This window comes from Cyprinus carpio, chromosome B13 (genome assembly GCF_018340385.1).
Source record: "Cyprinus carpio isolate SPL01 chromosome B13, ASM1834038v1, whole genome shotgun sequence".
NCBI classification, from domain to species: domain Eukaryota; kingdom Metazoa; phylum Chordata; class Actinopteri; order Cypriniformes; family Cyprinidae; genus Cyprinus; species Cyprinus carpio.
Window position 1 is genome coordinate 338,757 of NC_056609.1, and position 18,738 is coordinate 357,494.

Here is an 18,738-nt window from a genome sequence, read left to right on the forward strand (position 1 = left end):
GTGATGTGCTTTATATGAGAGTTCAACCTCATCACAGACGTGCACCACCGTACACACACACACACACACACACACACACACACACACACACACACACACACACTAAGATGATGTTTTCTGTACGTACTGAAACCGAGCAGGACGCTCATATAATCTGAGCAGCACTGGTAGTTGTGCATATCAGATCCTCCTGATGGTTATTTTTTCTCTCTATTGTATTATTTGTTCGATATTAAATGAAAGAAAGAAAGATTCTGTGAAGCTGTGTATAGGCTGTGTATATGTGTTTGGTGTAGTATGTTGTGCTGTGTAGACAGAACTATATATAAATGTAAATATATCCCACATGTGCTGCACATATATCTCTCAGGTCATTTTTCAGATACGTGGCATGCCATCCATGTGTGTGCAGTAATATGCACATGTACAGTCTGATCTATGAATGCTGGTGATTTGTCTTGAGCAGTTTGTGTAATACTTTATAGCACACTAGTGAGCAGCACATCTCATAAACATCTGCATTGTTCTGCCAGCTCAGACAGCAGGTGCTCGTGTGTTACTGAGTGCTGCTGTGCCTGTCACACACACACACACACACACACACACACTGCTGGGAGTAAGGGAGTGGAAGAGGTATTCCCTTAATTACCTAATTTGCTTAAAATGACACATTCACGGTGTATGGTTATCAAGTGTTCATGAAGCTGCTCTTGCAGGAGACACATGTCTTGATTGTGACAGTCAGGAGGATGACTGGCTGACTGCATATTCAAGTCTATGATGTTCAGAATACAAGTGATGAAAGCACAGCATCAGCTGACTCTCAGTAATATGAGCTCTGGCACATTATTAAAGACAGAGATCTCTCAGAGCTGTTCAGACCTGCGCAGCACAAAAGAACTGAACCGCACAGATCTTCACTCCAAATATCAGCATGAGGGTGAGTGAATGATGTTTGTGTGTGAACTGTGCCGTCTCAGTTGACTGTGTAGGGCAGACGGTGCTCTTCTGCTGCTCTGGGCCTCACGCTCGCTGTGATAAGAGACCAAAATAAGCAGAGCATCTGTCAGAGCTCTCAAGTGTGAGGACTGGGGCTCTCGCAGGGTCTTTTAGCCCCCCGTCAGTCACACAAACACAAGTCACTGTTGTAGAGTACACACACGCCTGTGCTCAATAATTCAGCCCAGCACTGAGTCCAGATCCACATCGTCCATGCACGTCTGTGTCAGTGCTGTTCTGTTTGAGTGATGGAGTGAGCAGTGCTGTTTTTAAGGGTGTAAAGCGATCTGTGAGCAGAATCTCACATTCAGACGGCCAGCAGGTGCTGTCAAACATTAATAATCTGATGAACAAACATCTAATCAGCCGGTAGGTGCAGGATGAGCCGCTCAGAGACCATGATGCTGTTTTGGTTCAGTGTTGAGCTATTTTCATTAGTGAGCAAAGACAGATGGAATATCTGAGCATGTGAGCTCCTGCACATGAGCTGACCAGCTATATTTGATTTCATCAGTCATAGTCCTGAGTGAACAGAGTGACTCAAAGAGCAGATGTGCTCCTGTTCACTGCTGCTTCTGAGAAGATGTGTTGGGCAGAGCAGAGCGGCTCTCTGAGCTCATCCAGGATGAAATCATGTCTGATGATGGTCTCAGAGATGACAGGATTGGTGTGCATCCTCATTGTTTTGAACTGAGATGTGCTGCTGTGGTTTCTGAGGTTTGCATCAATTAGGGCTGGATTCGCGCCGGGGCTGAAAGTGTGGAGTCACTGTGCTGAGATGCAGAAAAGGTGGGGTGAATGAAAACGTAAAGTCCCTCTCTGACAGAGACACTCATAGGAAGGCAGAAATACTCAAAGTAGTGCTAGGTTAGATGTCATGCTGAGGAAACAGGGATGAAAGCGCAGCTGTATATATATATATATATATATATATATATATATATATATATATATATATACATACACACACTACTATATGCATGTGCTCTAAAACAAGCTCCTGGATCATGTGTCATTTTCACAACTCACAAAACTTAATCATGAACTTACAGTTTTTCTGAAAGATCAGCTGAACAACTGGTATGTTGTCAAACAATCCATTGAACACACTGTATTTCTGTCTGTCAAAGATTAGTTTTCTTGTCCAAAAATAAAAGTGAATCTGCCCTAACTAAGGTAAAGGAAGCCAAGCATTATTTAAATGGCCACTGAACCTGTGTCACCAATGATATTCAGATTTTTGCACTGCATGGAGTTTATCAAACTCAGCTTCTGTCTCTGTGCCGTTATGGCCTCTTCTTCTCTGTGTGAGCGCCACCAGGCCACGGCTTCATGTAACTGCAGCATACAAAAATCCTGGAGAATCCCATTGGCTTTCTGTCAAGGGAAGCAGGGGGATGTTATCTTAATGGACGGTCTACAAAGACAAAGTGTATGTCATCAGTGCATTGCTCCATTAATGTCACATGTTTATAATGTCACATGTACTAGTTTCATTAGGACTTATTTTGAAAGATATTCACAGGCTCTTCTGTCAGGAACTATGCAAATAAGTTTTCGTATTGATTGAATGTTAATACTTCCATCATCTACAGGTGTGTTTGGCTCTCCCACTCCACAGTTATAAGGTTATGTGTGCATGGTTACTCAGTATTAGTTGAGCCACAGGAGAGATGCTAGGTCCTGTCTCAGGACGTCCTGGACCTTATTGAAGACTTCATCCGCTCCGAGCAGCTCTCTTCGACTGGAGCCAGATCACTCATGTTTGCTTTGGTTCCTCTGGTACACACATGCATTCACCATGCATCTGTTTCCTCGCTCTGATACTGCTCTTCTGTTATCTTCATGTAACTGCTGTTGAGAAATAAACAGATGGATATCAACTGCTGGTTTGCTCTTTTAATCTGACGAGATAAAATATTTGTGGTACAGTGTGTGACTTCACCCTCTTAAATTTCTATAAAGTAAATCTTGTATGCAATGCAATTAACACGTGCTTCGAGGTTCAAGGACGGCACAGAAAACTAATTGTAACCTTATTTAAAGTCAAAACATGCAAATAACATACATGGAAAATAATACTATAAATATGATTTAAAAGAAAAATCTAAGTATAAAAATGGGTTTTAAAGCAAAGATGAAATTAGATCGATCAGAGAAACCCATCTCTCGCATGCAGAGAGTGCAGAAAGGGAAGAGGAGGAGCAAAGACAGGAACTTAACATTAGCACTTCAGGCAGGGTGCGAATTACATATTTTTTTCTTTTAAATAGGGCTGTCAAGCGATTCAAAATTTTAATGAATTAATTACATAATGCAGGGCTTGAAATTAACGCTTCTCCACAAGTGAATGGTTTGGATGGGCAAGTAAAAGAGAAATTTACCTGCCCAATCGGACAAGTAACTTGAAAATGACAATACCAAAAACAATACTAACTGCCTTTATTTGTGATATAGTCTTTGTTATAGGGGTGTGTGATGTACAGTGTTGTGCAAGTTACTTCCAAACTTTAGTACATTATAGATTACTTGTTACTGTTATTTAAAAGTAATTACTTACCCTACAATATTACTGTCTCAGAATTGTAATGCGTTACATGACTCCTGTATTACTTTTGAGTTACTTTCACCAAAATAACTAAAGAAGTAGAACATAAAGGGTTAGTTTACCCAAAAATGTGAAAAAAGGCCTCCTGTCCTGTAGCGAATCCATGTGTTTTTGTAAGAAAAATATCCATATTTCAAACATAATAAACACTTTTCCGTCACTTCCGCCATCTGTCATAGGTGGAATGGCGGATGATGCAGGACGTATGCGCAGTGCGGGGAATAGCCAGGACAATTTTTAATATAACTCCGACTGGATTCGTCTGAAAGAAGAAAGTCATATAAACATAGGATGCTTCGAGGGTGAATAAAACACAAGCTAATTTTCATTTTGGGGTGAACTTACCCTTCATTCTAAAATGACAAAATGTACTGCAGAGCATTTTACATCCAGTAGAAGGCGATATGGTGTAGCATAATCCAGGCTACTAACAATATAGCTTATAATTGGCAAAGTGAAGGCTCAAGACAATGCAAGAGAGGATGACATCCAGAATCACAAACGAAACCAAATATGTTAAAAGTATGGTATAGGTAAAGTGATTATCTGCCAATATATGTGAATAGCTTGGGTCTATTCATATTAGACACAACAGGACTATATGTAAACTCTAATGCCATGACAAGATGCGCATACTTCCATCTCGTGCATGTACAGTCTTCTGCCATCTTCACCCATTAGCAGCTTTTTCTCTGGCCAGTGCGACCCGGGGCTTACAGCGAGCTGGGCGGAGCTAATAACCTCAGACTTCGAGCACTTCGAGGCCGAAATCATGCCACGTTTCCACTGTCGGGCCACAGAGCTGGGTAGTAACGGATTACATGTAATCTGGATTACGTAATCAGATTCCAAAACTCAAGTACTTGTAATTAGAGTAAACTACTTTTTAAAATACTCGTAATCAGACTACAGTTACTTTTTTATGGATTACATGATTACATATTATTTACACAATGGTAATAAGTTGTTTACAAATCATTGATTCTCCTAAATTTCCTTATTTTTAACGTTTATATTTTTTCATAATAAACCTGCCGTTTATATACGTTCATGATTCTTCAAGTTTTTCTGGCGGAGAGGGGGAGGGGTGTCAGAATCGCGCCTTTAATCACTGGATGTACTGACATCATTTCATAAAAAAAAAAAAAAAAAAAAATAGGAAAAATGTCAGTGTTCAGTGTAAGCTCTGCCTACCAAGGATGAATTTGCTGTCCACTGAAATCTTTGACCTAGCAAAGTTATTGCTGGGAATTTCATGTTCTTTAATATTTTTTTTTATAATGTTGATTTTTTCTTAATTGTTACTACCTTATGCACTTCAGGTGTTTTGAGATGAAATATTGGACTTAGAAATTGTCTTTAATATATATATATATATATTATATATATATATATATATATATATTTTTCATTATATATATATATATATATATATATATGATGTTTTTCATTGATATAGTCATATACACTTTTAGAGTTTTTTTTTAATTAAATATTTGACCTAGCAATTATATTGTTGTGAATTTCATGTTTTTCAATATTGGTTTTTGTAATGTAGCTGTTTTCTAAATTTACTTAATTATAAGTAAATATGCTTTAAAATCATAAGATGTGATTTTGTTTTATTCAGTGTTACTAGCAAACACTAACAGCAAGGTACATTAGTGTTTGTATTTTGTAAAGTATTAACTGTCCATACATTGCACTTTAAAAAGAAGCTATTGTGGCTCTTGTTGGTGAATTAAATATAATTTTTGGACTATATTTTTTTCTTTGTATCTGTCAAAATAGTACAAGATTAGGCTAATTCAATTTATGTGATATCAAATAACGGTTAGCACAAATGTAATCTAAATGTAATCCAAAAGTAATCAGATTACGTTACCAGAAATGTGTAATCTAAGAGATTATATTACTGACTACAAATTTTGTCATGTAATCTGTAATCAGTAACTGATTACAATTAATAAGTAATCTACCCAGCTCTGCGGGCCAGTAGCCTCGCGGCACTCCTGTAAAACCCGCCCTAAACACGCCTTCACTTGACGACGTCACACAATTCAAAGTTCCATGGTTCTACTAGCGAGAGGGAGATGAATGAAATAAAAAATTGCTAAACAAGTATTTCAGAAGTTGTCGTTTAGTCTTTATTTACAATCTTGGATACCACACGTGGCTATTGACTGACCACGAACAGGAAATAGAACTTACTTGGAGCATTTTTGATTCTCGCGGTCTTGCGGTTTTTTTTTTTTTTTTTTTTTTTTTTTTTTTGAACAATTACATTTTGGGCTAAAAGTGTGTTGTAAGGCAAGCGTTACTGAACATGTACCGAGTAAAATATTACTGCAAAAATAATCAGGAATGCCTTACACTACTGCGTTACAGCAAAAAGTAATCTGTTACTGTAATGCATTACTTTTGTAATGCGTTACTCCCAATACTGGTGATGTATATCATTTGTGATAATATCGTAATTGTTGTTTTAATGATGTGCGATTGGACATTATCGAGTATATTGCAAAAGTCAAACAAAACACACCTACAGAGTGCACGCATACATAAAGAAGTCTAGATTAGCTGTCACGATAAGGGGTTATGTCTTTGTTCTCTCCGGACTCCATTTCCCATAAACCCCTGCCTAGGAACTCATTATTGCACCACACCTGTTTCCTATCAGGGACACTATAATGGTTGCACACATCCACACACACTTTGCTGATTATTGTTAAGCCTGTACCCTGTTCCTCGTCTCTGTGCTAACTAGCCTTGTCTTGCCTTGCCTTCTTGTTTTTTGAACTTGTACTGTTTATCGGATTACTTTTTTGCCTCGCCCTGGATTGTACCTGTTTGCTGGTGTCTGACCCTGCCTGTTTTGACCACTCTTGTCATTTAAAGCTGCATTTGGATCCTCAACTCTGTTGTCACAATGCCTCCCACATTACAGAATAATCAGCTGACAACCGGATCCAGCAGCTTAGAGTATATCCAGGCCAGCCATGAATCCAGCAGGAAAAATAATTGGTCTCTGTCAAGGTGAGCGGTCTATTGAGGATTATGTGTTGGACTTTATTGAACTGGTCCATTTAAAATCTATGGACGAGATGTGCCTCATGATATTTTTCCGAGGAGGCCTAGCTGAACCGCTGCAATCGATTATGCCACTGCATGATCCAAACTGGCACTTCAACTGTGGCTCTGCATTTACTGTGGGTGTTGTGGATGAGGAACACAGCAGTCCTGCAGTATCTCCCACTCCAGAGTGTCTTCCCAAGATGGCCGCCACGCCTGAGTCCCCAGCCAACATGGCCGCCACGCCTGAGTCCCCGGCCAAGATAGCCACCACGCCTGAGTCCTCCACAGATGCGAAGCTTGGGCCAGGATTGACTGCCAGTATGATGGACACACCATTGATGTCGGTGCTAGCAGCTGGCATCCCCAGGGCCTCAGTACTGGCTGTTAGAAACTATTCCCCTGACCTCAGTGCTTCCTGTCATGGCAGTCGCCATTTTGAGTGTGTGGGCTGCACACTGTGCTCCAGAGACCTTCCCTGACCACAAGTCTGCTCCTGTGGCCTCTCCTGACAGTGAATTCCCCCAATGCCTCCAGTGGTGGCGGCGTCCACTACAGAACCTCCAGAGGTGGTGGCTTCCACTGCAGGACCTCCCGAGGTGGTTGCACCCACATTTGAACTCTCTGACTGCCCTGTCTCGGCCAAGGAGGCCGTCCATGAACTCTCTGCCTGTCCTGCCATGGCCATGGAGGCAGTTCATGAATTCACTGTCTGTCCTGTTATGGCCAAGAAGCCCGTGCATGAACTCACTGCCTGTCCTGTTACGGCCAAGGAGGCCACTCATGAACTCACTGTCTGTCCTGTCATGGCCACAAAGGCCATTCAAGAATTCTTTGCCTGCTCTACCATGCTGAATAATCAATATGTTGAACTTGTTGTCCCTCCCAACCTCCCTCTCCCTCCTCCTCCTCTACCTGTCATGCTGTTTGTTCTGTCTCCGCTTTTGTCTGTCTGTCCCTCAGGTCATCCTTTGAGGGTGGTGAAGGGTCAGGATTCGCCTCGGGACATCCAGCCTCCAGCTGCACCAAGCTTGGAGGATTCCAGATTCTGGCCTTTGAGTCCTGGACTCCACTTCGGTCCGTCGACCCTTTGGTGTCACCTTGGCTCAAAGCTCTCTCATCTCCATTGTGGCCCATCAGTCCACCGGCTCCACCAGGCTTCCTCGTTCCTCCGGCTCCACCTTGGTCATTCGTCAACCTGCCCTCGCCTCAGGACTACATTCCTCTGGCTTCGCCTCGTCCCTCCACCCCTCTGGCTCCATTGGGCTCCTCTCTCTCTCCGGCTCTGCCTTGGTCCTTGGTCACTCTGGCTCCAAAGCGGCCTTCTGGAACCCCACCTTCGCCTCTGTCGCCAGAGCCGTCGGCTCCACCATGGCCCTCCGATCCCTCAGTTTCACCCTGGCTCTTCGGCTCTCCATCTTCACTTTGGGGGCCCCCCGTGCACCGGCTCAGTTTCTGTCAGTCGGACCCCTTATACCTCCTGTTTCACTCCACCGTGGACAGATAATTGTTCTCGTAATTCTGTTTGGAGCGTCTGGAATCCGCTCTTAGTGGGGGGGGGGGGCTCTGTCACGATAAGGGGTTTTGTCTTTGTTCTCTCCGGACTCCATTTCCCATAAACCCCTGCCTAGGAACTCATTATTGCACCACACCTGTTTCCTACCAGGGACACTATAAAGGTTGCACATATCCACACACACTTTGCTGATTATTGTTTAGCCTGTACCCTGTTCCTTGTCTCCGTGTTTACTTGCCCTGCCTTCTTGTTTTTTGACCTTGGACTGTTTATCGGATTACTCTTTTGTCTCGCCCTGGATTGTACCTGTTTGCTGGTGTTTGATACACACACACACACACACACACACACACATACACACACACACTTCTGGACCCTTGCAATGGCACAACGCGTTGTCCCTGGAGTCACGCCTCTGGCAGGAAGTGAAGGAAGTGAGTTGTCTCCACGTTGGTGGAAAACCACACTTTGCCGACAGCAAATCACTGTCTTAATAAGTGAGTCATTCATTCAATCAATTCATTCAGATGGCTGATTCATTCAGAAACAAAGCAAGTCCCTTCGTCTCAATGTACTCAATGCACACTCTAATGGCTAAAATTGCCCACAATCCATTGCACTTTGGCGAAGGATTTGGTCCAGAACTTCATACACAAATAAAATGCATTAGAAAACTACAAATGTGGCGGATGCACAATCAACGGTTAGGTAGAGAGGTTTACAAAAAGGGGTTGGTGTTACTAATAATCAACATTTAACCTGGTAAAAAATATTTATTTATTGTTATCCGTGTTATATTTCATCTGCAACAGCAACTTTTATAAACATCCATTTGGTCGTTAACCTTTAAATGCATCATTATGCAGAAAATATGAGTAGAGTTGAAAGACCCGCGACTGGCAGATCAACAAGCTACTTCTTTTCTCTCAAGTATGGTAGGAAGTTAAATTTAATGAAATGTGGAGGATGTTAACTGTGACAAGATGATTGACAGGCCAGTTTACAGTGACAGGGTGAATGTAACATGTGCGACAGAGCGGTCCTTTAAAGACGCAATTGTGTGACGTGGTAGTATGTCCCAAATCTTGCCTACTTTTGTACTACACACTCAAAAGTGTGTACTCTTTCTTCACCAAAAGAGTACATACTTTAAGAGCGTAGTATAAGTAGGCTCAATAAGTAGGCACATTGAGACACAGTGTGTGACTGCTTTTATTAATGGTTCACTGAATCACTGACTCACTTGGTTAATTTAAAAACGTGGATTCATTAATGAAACATCGCTGTGTTGATCAGAGATTAACAAAAGGGGTCTATTCTTCGTACCTTGCTTAATACATCTGAGATGATTTAAAAGATTCCAGATCTTCTGATCTGATCTCTGGCTAATTTGGTTCTTCAAACGAATTTGTGGATTTGATTAAAATATCTTGAATAAGTTATCTAAGATTACTGTGTGTTCTCATGTTCCCCATAAAGGACAGATGTATCGATACTCAAAACCACGATCAGCAATGCAGGGATTGGCTGGCAACGTAATGACATCATAGCATTAAATAAGACACCTGACGAAAAACTTGACACATTTCTGGAAACAGCCAAGTGAACAAAACTATATAAATGTTATAAAAGAAAAATTAAATGTACACTGTTTTTATTTTATTTTACTTATTTTTCATGATTCTCACAAGAACTACATCGGACTTCAGCCACAGCCTTGGATGAAATCAACTGAAAAAAAAAGAAAAAGAAACTTAAATCTCTCAAGATCTGAGGCCCGTTCTTTGTACATTGCTTATTACATCCGAGATGAAATGTCACATCTAAGATTATATCATCATGCTAATTGGACCCTGCGTTCCATTCGGAAGGGCTCATCCCTATGCCCTAATCCCTTCAAAGGGTTTACCCTCCGGAGTGAGAGCTTCGAAGGGTTGAAGGGTGTAGGGGACTAAACAACTGTTTCTTGAAGTGCCCTTCTGCGTCATCATCACGTGCCCACACGGAGGCACTGTCATCACGAGAATCTGCACAAAGGATCATGGGAGCCCAAAGTGTCCATCAGTTGTACCCTTCGAAATCCTTCATTCCGAAGGGCCCTTTGAAGTGGCCAGTTTTGAGCACTTTGGTTTGGAACAACCCTTCAATATGGCGGCCATGATTGTTTTCACTCCGAAGTGCCCTTTGGAGGGTGATATATCCCGTTTGGAACGCACCAAGGATCTGGCTAATTCGGTTCTTTGAACGCACCTGTTGATGATGATTAGTATGGCTGGCTTGAGTTATCTGAGATAATTGCGTGTTCATGGGTTGGTTTAAAAGGAGCTGTGTAGGGGAGAGTGGGGCATAAAGTTACACTTTTTGAATTTCTCAGTTTGTGTTAATCCACATGGGGTTCAGAATATAATTTTTTTATCCGTAGTAATTTTACACTTGTCTAGTACAAATATACATGCACCCTGTCACTGCAAACTTGCCTGTCAATCATCTTGTCACAGTTAACATCCTCCACATTTCATTTCATTTAATTTCCTACTATACTGGAGAGAAAAGAAGTAGCTCATTGATCTGCCAGTCGCGGATCTTTCATGCGGAGAACTCTACTCATATTTTCTGCATGATGCATTTAAAAGTTAACGACCAAATGGATGTTTATAAAAGTGCACATTACCTTACCGTTGATTGTGGATCCTCCACGTTTGTAGTTTTTCTAATGTGTTTCATTCATGTTTGTAGTTCTGGACCGAATCCTTCGCCAAAGCGCAATGGATCGTGGGCAATTTTATCCATTAGCGTGTGCACATATCCACACTTCAAAAATCAACCTGAAATAGTAGACCATCTGGGGACATTTGGCATACTCTTTTCAACATACTATGCTTTGGGACACACTTATTCTAATCTTACATACTATTTAGGATGGATGGCTTGTACTTGCCCCACGATCAGCAGTGCAGCGATTGGCCGGCGGCAAGACAGCAACGTAATGACATCATATAATTAAAAAAGACACCACGTAAAACTTTACACATTTCTGGAAACAGCCAAGCGAACAAAACTACATAAATGTTATAACAGATAAATGAAATGTGCACTGTTTTTATTTAAATTTTTTACATGATTCCCAATTATTTATATTCACGATTTCTAAAATTTGTACAGGCTTTACATTTTTATTTCAATAAAGTAATTAGCAATTCATTTAATTTTATATTTGAATAGATTTGTTATGTGACATCTTTAATTAAAGTTTCTTAAGGGTCAAGATCAAGTTATCTGTATCTCCTGTGCTCTATCAATCCACTCCCATAATATCTGTCATCACTCAAATTAATGCACGACTCTACATTAACTGTGTGTAAGATTCTTTATCCAATTATGAAGTAATTATTTTATGATGAATAAATCTTTCACTGAGTAAAACGGGCTGTGTCCATAGTATTACAGACTACACAACATTGTTATATTATCTTTAAATTAATTTTTACATGATTATTATTGTAAATTACTGTCCCTGGATCAGTAGGATACTCTTGTAATAAAGTAGTGGTGGCTGGGACAGATTTTAAGTATCAATTCTGCTTAAAAAGATTTGATCTAATCCTGTTTACACAAAATAAGCTGCTCCTGAGCAGGTTTAAGCTTATGGACCTGTTGCTATGACAGCAACTTTATCTTTGGCTTGATCTTGGATTGGCTGGTTTTTTGAAGCTCATCCCAGAGCTTTGAAAAACCAACCAATCCAAGATTAAGCCAAATCACCAACAATCAAATCCAGCTAACTGAGTTATTTCTTATTGAGAATTAATTATATAGAGGTTTATTCATCCAAGGCTGCGGCTGAAGTCAGTTGTAGTTCTTGTGTTTCTCTTTTCTTCAATGATGCTGCTTTTAAACAGCAGGTGTTCATCACTAATGCTCAATCATCATTCAATTAGTCACTTAATTATCTCATTATCTTTAACTCTTTGAGGTCTTGGGATTGGACTCGAGACTTACTTGTGACTTGAATGGAATGACTTGGTTCCACCTCTGAACAGCCGCTCACTTGTATTTCAACGCTGCTGTTAATGTTAGGGTTATTTTAGCAAATAGTTTGTTCCATAAATTCAGCTCAATGGCATTAAGTTCAACAGGGTAGCCTAAACTTTATCACTCGACTGAATCTACACATGCATTTTAGGTGTTCTTGCTCCATCCTTGTCTTTAGCGTATTCTTCAACTGCTCAGGTAATGCCAATACAACCCATTCCAGGGGCTGCCAAAACTATATTTTAAAACCAGTCAGGGCTATAGAAATGCATCTTAATATTTAAAAGTAAATCTCCATATTATGCATAAGCTAGCATGCATTCTATCTGACCCCCTACATCTTCCCCCAAACCCCCCCCCCCCCCCCCCGTAATTTACACCCTGTAATTACACCCCATAGTTCACAACTTTGATTTCCCGAGTCCACTATTAGCTTATAGCTTATAGAAACTGCTCTTTGTTAATATTTGGAATCTTTTCTGGGAGCGTCCTAGGCTTTTTCGCTCTAATGGCATGCACCCCAGCAGAGTCGGAGCAGAACTCCTGTCAGACAACAGCTCCAGGACGCTATGCTCCATATGACTAGTAAGCCAATTCTCAAATAACTGCTATGATGGCTTTTTTTTTACTAGTACTTGCACTGTCCAATCTATTAAGACTGTGTCTGTTCCCTGAATAGTGAGGTCAAAATATAAGTTTAATGTAGGATCTAGAAAAAATCTGATCGTGATTAAACCAGAAAGATTTAAAATAAATGAACAAAAACATTTTTTAAAGTTTGTCCTCCTAAACATTAGATCACTCACACCCAAAGCAGTTATTGTAAATGAAATGATCACAGATAATAATTTTGATGTACTCTGCTTGACTGAAACCTGCAAAATGTCACCGGGCCCACTCATGGTTTTAATCATACGCTAGATTTAATTATATCGCATGGAATCGATCTTACTGATATAGATATCGTACCTCAAAGTGATGATGTTACTGACCATTTCCTTGTATCGTGCATTCTGAGATTTAATGATATTAACTATATGGCTTCACGTTATCGTCCGGGCAGAACTATTGTTCCAGCCACCAAAGACAGATTCACAAATAACCTGCCTGATTTATCTCAACTGCTCTGTGTACCCATAAATACACATGAACTAGACAAAATGACTGACAATATGGGCTCTATCTTCTCTAATACATTAGAAGCTGTTGCCCCCATCAAATTGAAAAAGGTTAGAGAAAAACGTACTGTGCCATGGTACAACAGTAATACCCATTCTCTCAATAAAGAAACTCGTAATATTCGGCGCAAATGGAGAAAAACTAACTTGGAAGTTTTTAGAATTGCGTGGAAAAACAGTATGTCCAGCTATAGACAGGCTCTAAAAACTGCCAGGGCCGAGCATATCCACAAACTCATAGAAAACAACCAAATACATCCCGTGGTAACTAAGAGCTTCAGTCTGGATCCAGAACACCTGAGAAGAGATGATGCCAGCCCCTCAGAGGAGCTCAGATGATGCCAATCCTGAAACAACATACAGAACTACCAAACTTTGCTGTAAGTTTGATTGCATCATATAATAATTGTTGTTAATAGTGTTCATCGTCTGTGTGATTGTCTTTAATTTATTTTTCCGTACATTTCTGCCATATCCACATAAACTGACAGTCATCACTGAAAAGCTACTACTAAATATAGAAACTTAATTTCCTGTAAAGTTTCTTTTTGCAGTGATTTGTATTGTAAAAAGCGCTATGCAAATAAACTTCAATTGAATTGCTCTTTTGTTGATTTTGATTGCTTCCAGCAAGCGTCTGCTAAATGGGAGAGAGAGCAAGTGCAAATCCTGGCAGTGACAGGTCTCAGCGCCACTTCTGGTGGCATCCCCAGATCCCCACAGATTTCCTCTGGCAGCTGCCACGGTCTTTCTTGCCGTTTCTGCTGTTTGCTCGGTAAAAACTGTACTGTGTATATCCTTGTAGCCTTACTGTCACATTTCCCTGGTTAAATAAACATTACATAAAAAAGGCTAAAAACAATTATATTTTGTATTTTTACACGGTAAAATTTGGTTTATCAAAACAAATAAATCTAATCAAGTTAGTATTTTTACATTTAACAAATAATAACAAAATGCAGTAACAATAATATTTTATTTGTCGACTGATGTTCAGCTGTTCTTTTTTACCTTCCCAGCGGGTGTCGCTGTTGGACAGTTACTTTATAAAAACTAGTGCCATACGCTTTTTAATGTCACATTTTGTTTGTTTTTGTAGTATCGATAACTTTCTCATCCAGTTTTTTCTCTCTCTCTAAAGAGACTCTGCCTCCCTTGCCTTGACTGATGGCAGAAGCCATACAACAAACAAACATCAGATTTATTCATCTTAAATTATGATCCTTGCTGCTTTGAGGTTATGTAAATTTTGGCAAGTTATTTTACATTCATTTTATGCATGCAAATGAATAAAGTGATAAATGGAAATTGGGCAGTTCAATTAAGTATAGAATTTAAATGAAAATGGGCAAATGTGGGATCACCGAGATATGAAATGTTTATTTATTACAGTTTGTATATCTACGGTTTTACTACAAATAACATGCTTAAACTATGGTAAGTGTAGCAAAATGATTTAACTGTAATAACATTTTTTATTTGTTGCAAAACCATGTGTAATTTTCATAAGTTTTGTTGCAAACCATTTTTACTGTTATTTTATACTGAAAAACAGTAGTAATGTATTTATAATATTTACAGAAAGCATTCAGTGTTAGAAAAGATCATGTATGTCATGTACTGTAAATGATCCTTCTGCCAAGTCTGAGTTTCTGAATGCTCTGGACTGGGCTTTCAGTTCGGCCAGGAGGCCAGCTCTAGGAAGAGTCCTGGTTGTTTCAAACTTCTTTCCTTAAGGGTAACAGAGACTACATGCTTCTGTGAACCTTCAGTGAAGCAGATTTTTTTTCCTGAACTCTTCCACAGATGTGTGGCTTGACACAAACCTGTTTCTGAGCTCTACAGGCAGTTCTTTTGACCTCAGTGCTTGGTTTTTGCTCTGATATACATTATCAGATGTTAGACATTTTATTAAGATGTGTGTGCCTTTCCAAATCATGCCCATTCAAAAGTGTAGTAACATCTAGAAGCAATATGGATGCTCCTGAGCTAAATTTAAACTGTCCCAGATAAGGTATGAATACTTATGCAGTGGAATCATTTAAGTTTTTTTATTTTTAATAAATTTGCAAAGATGTTAAAAACCTCTTTTTTGCTTAACCATTATGGTGTATGGAGTGTAAATTGATGTTTAAAAAAAGGTATACAAAGGTATATAGGTATATTATACATATATATAATATACAAACCTATATAACTTTGTATATCTTAATATATATATATATATATATATATACACGTGTGTGTTTGTGTATACACACACACACAAATACATGTGGTCACACTTAATTTTTACGTCCAATTCGCGCTATTAGCTATTGACTTTTGCCTCACTAAACTATTAATTATCTTAATGTTCAGGTATAGGGTAAGATGTAGATTATGGTCACGCATAATAAGGCATTAGTATGTGCTTTATGAGTACTAATAAACAGCTAATATAGTAATATGCAAGCAACTAGTTAATAACTAAAGTGTTACATTAAATAAATGTTTGTGTGTGTGTATTTACAGTATCGGCTAACGGCAGCTGGGGACTCCTTATGTGTTCTTTATGGGAAAATGCTTATGCAATATATTGGGGTCATATTCTGATCGCATCTGCTTGCTGGTATATAATATCCATCATCAAATCTTTTATTTAAAAATAAAACAGTGTAGTTTACAGCAGAAACGGTGACAAACAATCATGACTCCTGGCACAAACTCTTGGCAGCTGATACATAAAAATGTATAATAATAATAATAAAAATAATAATAATAATACAATTGTAGGAACTTTGCATCAACATTTAAAAAAACAAAACAAAACAAAACAAACAAACAAACAAAACAAAAAAACAAAAAACAGAGAGAGCGCCAGCCCCTGCAGGAGAGACAGGAGATGCACTTTTTCACCGGAGGAAGCGTTATTATGGATTATGAACTCATATTTGAGTTAAAAACGTCTTAATGATGAAATTCTGTCTTGCAAACACTGGCTAAAGACAGCTTATGATAGTACTGTGATATATAATTACAGAATAAAACATTCGGAGGTGTGTTTGTGAGTAGTGCAGCAGGTGGCACTGTTTGACAACCGCCTCCAAACCGGAAGTGGACTCTGAGAGTGTGTTCACACCATCACAAATCACACTATTCGCACGTAGTTGGACGCTTGAACATTTTGAGTTTATTCGTTTCATTAGTGCGTGAAATTAACTTCACAACAGACGCAAATTCGCGTTATGGGAGGGGCTTCTGCCAGTTGAGTTCACGCAGCATTATGATTTCAACCTCCATTTATTCGGATAATTTTCAAAATATTACTGTTATCGTGTCATGTAAATGTAGTTTTAAAAGTATTTCAGGTGAGAATGTAGTTGTTTTAAACTCAAATCTGCAGTTTATTTATAAAGAAAGCGCCTATTTAAAAATGTGTTTCGCCAATTTCGGAGATGATCAGGTCCACACGATCAGTGGGGGCTCAGTGCTCATGTTACCGACGAGAACACTCTCAACTCGGCTAGTCCTTCTGACATTTGCCACTGGCTCTGATGTCTCTTTAGTGGTTAAACATAAAATATAATTTGTTTTGGGTAAATCTAACAGGTAATCTTTGGTATTTATTCAATTAATCTATTTCTTCCAAGCAAGATCCTTTTTATTCCTGTTTCTGTAAAAGTATGAAGAAGTATCATACAGCTCCGGGTATCCACATACAGCGACGATGACTTTGTCCTCCATTGTTCTTTCAGATTTTCCCTCCACTCGCTAGTCGTAATCACGTCACTACTAGAGCAAGCTCCTGATTGGTTAACGTGGCGCAAAATTTCGACAAAGTTCCGATTTTTCAAAATGCCTGAAACGCTCAATTCGCACCGCGTCTATCGCGTGAATCGCGTCTTTCGCGCCTCCTCATTCACACGAATCGCACCGCAGGATGTCTATTCGTGTCTTTGCATTGACTTAACATGTAAATCACTCGCGCTTAACGCTTCATTCGCGTCTGGTGTGAACGCACCATGAGGAGAGAGAACGCGTGGAGGAAAGTTTAAAAAGTACTGCAGCTCTCCAAGGATTTATCTAGGTCCATTTGATAATTGCTGCTTTGTTTTGGTGTATTTTAATCATAGTTTTAATATGAACAGTTTCGCTATTTTAATGAAATCACCCAAAGGCCCTGTCCCCATGGCACCCTAATCCCTCGCGGTCTTCCTCTGAGTCCGCACTTTCTTGACGTCATGCCACTTTGTTTTCATGTCCAATGTCTTGTTTCTGCTGTGTCACCTGTCTCTTCTGTCTCTGTGTTGCAGGAGGAGCCTGGTGATTTGTTCGGAGTGCCGGAGGAGTATCACGCTCTGCGGGTGGTCTTCAGTCGTTCCCGGGCTGCGTCTCTTCCTCCTCACCGTCCTTATGACTGCAGTGTCTCCATAACGCTTACCATTTAGTGCATATTAAGGAGGGAGACGAGTGGAAGAAGGCGTTTAATACTCCTCTCGGTCACTTTGAATATCGGGTTCTTCCATTCGGCCTTGTCAACGCACTGGCCGTCTTCCAAGCCTTGGTCAATGACATTCTGAGAGACATGCTAAACATTTTCGTTTTCGTATATTTAGATGACATCCCTATCTTTTCCCCATCTTCGGTGGTGCATGTCCAGCATGTTTGTCATGTCCTGCAGCGTCTACTGGAGAACAAGCTTTTTGTTAAGGCTGAGAAATGCGTTTTTCATGCCCAATCTGTGTCTTTCCTGTGTTCGGTAATCTCTGCTGATGGCATCAGCATGGATCCTGCTAAGGTACGTGTGGTGATAGAATGGCCCATGCCAGATTCTTGTACTACTCTCCAGTGTTTTCTGGGATTCGTTAATTTTTATTGTCATTTTTTTGCAAATTTTAGTCACATTGCTGCGCCTCTAACAGCTCTCACTTCGCCTAAGAGACGTTTTGAATGGACCGATAGACCTCAGCGCGCTTTTGTTAAACTGAAGAAGCTGTTCACTTCAGCACCTATTCTTATCACGCCTGATCCAATAAAACAATTCATTGTCGAGGTCGATGCCTCTGATATCACCGTGGGCGCTGTCCTTTCTCAGTGCTCCCCTACTGATAATAAGGTCCATCCTTGTGTGTTCTTCTCACACTGTCTCTCGTCTGCCGAACAAAATTACAACATCGGTAACCGCAAGCTCCTTGCCATTCATTTAGCTATAGGCGAGTGTCGTCACTGGTTGGAAGGTTCCTCTGTTCCGTTCATTGTGTGGACGGATCATAGAAACCTAGAATATATCCGGTCAGCTAAACGGTTGAATGCACGTCAGGCTCGTTGGGCTCTTTTTCGGACGTTTTGAC

The 18,738-nt window shown here is 40.0% G+C and overlaps 1 long non-coding RNA gene across 1 annotated transcript; it reads left to right on the plus strand.

Moving 5' to 3' along the window:
- The first annotated feature begins 12,206 nt into the window (after positions 1–12,206).
- LOC122139342 lies at positions 12,207–14,748 on the plus strand. The gene is made up of 4 exons (XR_006156197.1): positions 12,207–12,425; positions 12,722–12,812; positions 14,036–14,180; positions 14,547–14,748. It is a non-coding gene; the product is annotated as an uncharacterized LOC122139342 (long non-coding RNA).
- Positions 14,749–18,738: the final 3,990 nt, after the last annotated feature.